Source organism: Gymnodraco acuticeps, unplaced genomic scaffold, assembly GCF_902827175.1.
Source record: "Gymnodraco acuticeps unplaced genomic scaffold, fGymAcu1.1, whole genome shotgun sequence".
NCBI classification, from domain to species: domain Eukaryota; kingdom Metazoa; phylum Chordata; class Actinopteri; order Perciformes; family Bathydraconidae; genus Gymnodraco; species Gymnodraco acuticeps.
The window spans coordinates 1,067,494-1,071,975 of NW_022989799.1; the positions used below are offsets into that span (position 1 = coordinate 1,067,494).

Genomic DNA, 4,482 nt, shown 5'->3' on the forward strand with positions numbered 1-4,482 from the left:
CTCCAGTTGCTGATTTGCTGTGATTACAGCAGCACTGGATAGTTGTGCGCCACCTTTGGGTTGTACTCTGAATCAGTGTGTTGGTGAAGAGTTGCTCACTACAGAAACAGAAGAACTGTGCAAAGAACGCATCTCTGAGGAGGGTTTGATATTTTGCTTGGGCCTCGTTGCCTAGGCAACAGTGGTGTGAAGAGGAACTGCAGTTTTTGGGGATTCCTGCTGTGCAGAGGACAACGTGTGTCTGCTGATTCTACCACATTGATCCAGAGGTTCCTTCCCCCTCAGGACATCCCAGTGCCAAACAAGAGTTTCATTGATCCAATAGACCTATCGCTAAGCCACGCCCCCTTTGAAAACTCGGACAAACAAAGCCGACCGTGAATGACTGTTGACAATGGCCGCGGGGGGAGTTCAAGTTCAATTGTCAGATTTACCACAGCAGGCAATAGACCTGTTTTTTTAAAGATGACACAAATATTTCGTCTAGAAGCAGACAGAGAGGGTTACAGTATGCAGTGGAAAAGTACGTTCATGAGATACAAATGTACAGAAAAGAAACCATTAGAATCGAGGCCAAATGCAACCACTCACAACTGAAAAGTGAGAAACCCCACAGGCTCTGTATCAATGTTGCTGATGACAACACCATCATGGAGCAGTGTTGTTCGTGTATTGCAGGGTAAGTAATTTCTAACACATTATTACCTTAGACCTCCATGGTGATGCAAGCATTAGCTATAGATAACGTTAGCTAGCTAGCTACTCTCAAGCATTACTTACAGTACAGTCTTACAGTATACAGAGCTATATACAAGTAGCAGCTAGTACGAGCAGTGTTCTCAAACAGTAGCCTATTTCTTTTCTCCCCTTCTCATTGCTGTTGAAACCATAGGGCACCAGGTTACTGTTCGCACATCATTGGACTCATGTACAGTTTAGACATTTCTCGTGCCCAAAATGAAGACACTGCCTCCTGTACAAGTCGGCCACAGCAGTGGCATAAACCCAGAGGGAAGAAGGTAGCAGGCCAGCCTATATCCTCTGCAGTGGTGGCAAAAGCCAAACTGAACCGCAAACGGAGACCAGTGATCCCCACCTACACTCCTAACAGGTAGTTTCAAAGCACAATAAAAACACAGATACATTTGGTAATAAAGGCAAAATGGTGCTCCTTCACAGTTTATTGAAAAAAAATGTTTGCACCGTCATGCAGTTTGATGTGAAAGAATAATAGCCTAGGCACAACATCAGATACATTTCTACAGTGAATAGTTAATACTATGCATAACACAGTTAACAGTAACATGTATATTTCTGCCTTTAGGAGTCAGGAATCTGAGGACATATATGAGACACTGAGAGGAATGAGAGGCACACCTATAAGCTACATCGTTAACCAGACCCCTATACAGGTAGCAGTAGGTGGAAAGAACTACCCCATTGGTTGTGGCTTGAGCTATCAGGTAATGGTATTCTTGAGGATGCAAGGCTGGAAGTTAGACAGCATACTCACAACATACCAGATCTGGTTGATGTTTCTCAACCTTATGTTAGGGATCCTCTCTGACACAATTTTAAATTTCTTTATCTTTGATATAGCACGTTCAACATGTATCCTGTGTTCAGCCACTTTTTTTGTCAGGCAGACATCTGTAGAGGGCATCTGCCTTTTTCCTCTGACGAAGGGTGGGATGTTTATTTCAAGTCCAATTTCTTGTAGGTCATTTTCAATTAAAAATCCTTTATCTACCATAAGCCCATCCCCTTCCTGCAGATAGCCATGTTTAAGCAGATTTTTCATTAGCTCAATAAAGTTGCTCTGCCTAACTATTTCTTTGTCAGACATAGATCCAGTGAAAAAAAGTTGAACAAAATATTACAGAACCTCGTGGATCACATGCTATGAGGGATTTCAATGTGTTTGCAGACTTGTAGGTTGAGTAGCTTTGGCTCTGCAATACAAGTGAAGATGGGGTTTGAATTTTTAACTCTGTACAGTCTAATATTGCCATCGTTGTAGGAAATTCCTCTCTGTACTTTCCTGGCATGTGTGCCATTATTATGTCTCTATGAGGCCATGCGGGTAGTTCCCCTAGAACTGTGAACATGTAGTCCACCCATGCGTTGAACAAAGTACCAACACTACGTTCATCAATCATAAATCTAAATGCCAAATCTTTTAAATCATGATTTTGTCTCAGTTTCATAAGAACAAGCAAGAGCTGCACATGCAGGGGCATTGTGTTAATTTGCCAATCAGTTCTGCTAAATGTCAATGGGACTGAAGTTTGCTGTGCTGTTTCACTGCTAGGTATACTAAACACAGTACATAGATTGTTGAATTGATCATAAGTGAATCCAGTGGCATATTTGAAATAGGCTGGTACACGGCTGTGCTGCAAGACCTCTGGTGTTAATCTATTTGGTACATGATTATCTCTCAGAACAGTATTTATACTCCTCAGTGATTCGATTTGTGCTTGTTGATTTCTCAATCTTTCATCTCGCTCGTCTTGTCCACCTTCCATTGGGGGAGGCTGCTCCACAGGCCGGCGCTCCTCATCTGGAGGCTCCTCCACACCCTGACCTTCTTAGAGAAGAGAGAGGAGTAAGACGGGAGGAGAGAGGGGTGATAGATAAGGAGAGAGGGGTGATGGATAAGGGGAGAGGGAGAGGTGAATGAGGGGAGAAAGGAATGAGGAGAGAGGGATAAGAGGAGACAAATTATTTCAAATGTTTTCTCTCGCTGCAGCTCCCACTGTTGCAGCTCCCACAGACCAACCCAGCAACATCCCTGCCTGTATCCTCTTACTGTACCAAGACCATCCCCATGCCCCTCTCTCCAGACATAGCCATACCAACACCACAGCACAAGCAGAGCTTTGATCTGGAGGAAGCAAGAATACTACAACTGCAAACCACGGGACAGGCTGCATGTCCACTGTGGCACAAGGAGCGAGAGGGCAGGCTGACTGCATCAGAATTTGGCACAATAGTAAAGAGAAAGAAAATTTCAGATGCCTTCATACAGTCCACATATTACCCCAAGCCCTTCACTGCTACTGCAACAACCTATGGGTCTGCCAATGAGTCAAAGGCCAAGCAGCTGTACCAGGAGACATTTCCAGATAGGCATGTTCATAGCTCTGGCCTCCTCCTGCAACCAGATCTCCCCTTCCTTGGGGCAACACCAGATGCTATAGTATGTGACAATGGTCAAACAGGCTTGCTTGAGGTGAAATGTCCCTTTGCAGCAAGGGACATGACAGTAGCAGAGGCAGCCACAGCCATAAAAGATTTCTATGTGCGTAAAGACGGAGAAGACATGCACATCTCAGAGAGGCATAACTGTTATTACCAAATTCAAGGGCAACTACTACTTAGCGGACTCGACTTCTGTGACTTTGTACTTTTTACAAGAAGAGATATATATATTGAAAGAGTTCACAGAGATATTCAGTTCATCAATGACATGATTGTAAAGCTGCACACATTCCATGATGCTCACTTTAGTCCAAAGACATAAATCATACCTCTTTCATTGTCACTCATGTCCTGTCTTGGGTTGACCTGTGTCGTCTCTGTGAGGGCAGTAACATCTCCAGCACACCTCATTCTGTGAAAAAAACACAAAAATCTGAGTATTAGCTAAGCATAGACAGATAATAATAATAGTTCATTTATGGAGCATCTTTCATACATAAAATGCAGCTCAAAGTGGATTTTATTGACAACAAACATAACAACATTGACAGATCAACATTTGTATTTGCCTTGTCAGGGATACAGCGAAAAGTCCAGGACTTATTTCCATCGTTGTCCCTGTTGTTACTGGTTTCAAGTGGCACTATGGCATCTGAAGTGCATCGAGCATTCTTAGTGCATAATCTAAAGTGCATGTAGTAGTATTCATGTTTCAGTTTTTTTTTATTATAAAAAAAAGCATCATTCATGCTCATTGGTGCATTAAAAACAATTATTTTCATCAACATGTTATGTTAGCAGTGGTGGTCACTACATTAAATCTATAACTATAACTGTCCTTGTTGGTCATCATTTTCACTGTTATGCACCTGGCTGACTGTAACGTTACCTTTTTTTGGGTGAGGGTCTGTGTCTTTTCGGAGCAGCACACACGAGAGCCCGGATGGGATCTGGATATTCCAGAGTTGGCTTCCCATCTCTGAAGTGCTTTGAGGTGAAAAGACAGTTAGCAAAAGTTAGCTAAAAACACCAGCTAACTAGCGAGGACGAAAAGTCAGACAGCAAACGTTGATGTTGATAACACTGTAGCTAGTTAGCTGGCTAACAAGTTGGCAGCTAACGTTAGCTAGCTGGGCTGGATATACGCTAGCTAGTTGGCAGTCAAAGTCAATCGTTAGCAAACTAATAGTTTGGTCTACGTTTCTAATACATGCCGTCAAATATTATGTCTTTATGAATTGACCTTACCTTTGAGCAAACATAAGTGTCCTTGGTAAT

At 42.7% G+C, this 4,482-nt stretch overlaps 1 long non-coding RNA gene across 2 annotated transcripts; it reads right to left on the bottom strand.

The window, feature by feature from the left end:
• Nucleotides 1–2,467: 2,467 nt before the first annotated feature.
• LOC117550289 lies at nucleotides 2,468–4,198 on the bottom strand. 2 transcript variants are annotated; one of them, XR_004569605.1, is made up of 3 exons: nucleotides 4,094–4,122; nucleotides 3,534–3,616; nucleotides 2,468–2,590 (listed from the first exon to the last, which is right to left on the bottom strand). It is a non-coding gene; the product is annotated as an uncharacterized LOC117550289 (long non-coding RNA). The 2 variants fall into 2 exon arrangements; XR_004569604.1 differs by having other exon boundaries at nucleotides 2,469–2,587; nucleotides 4,094–4,198.
• Between the last annotated feature and the right edge of the window lie 284 nt (nucleotides 4,199–4,482).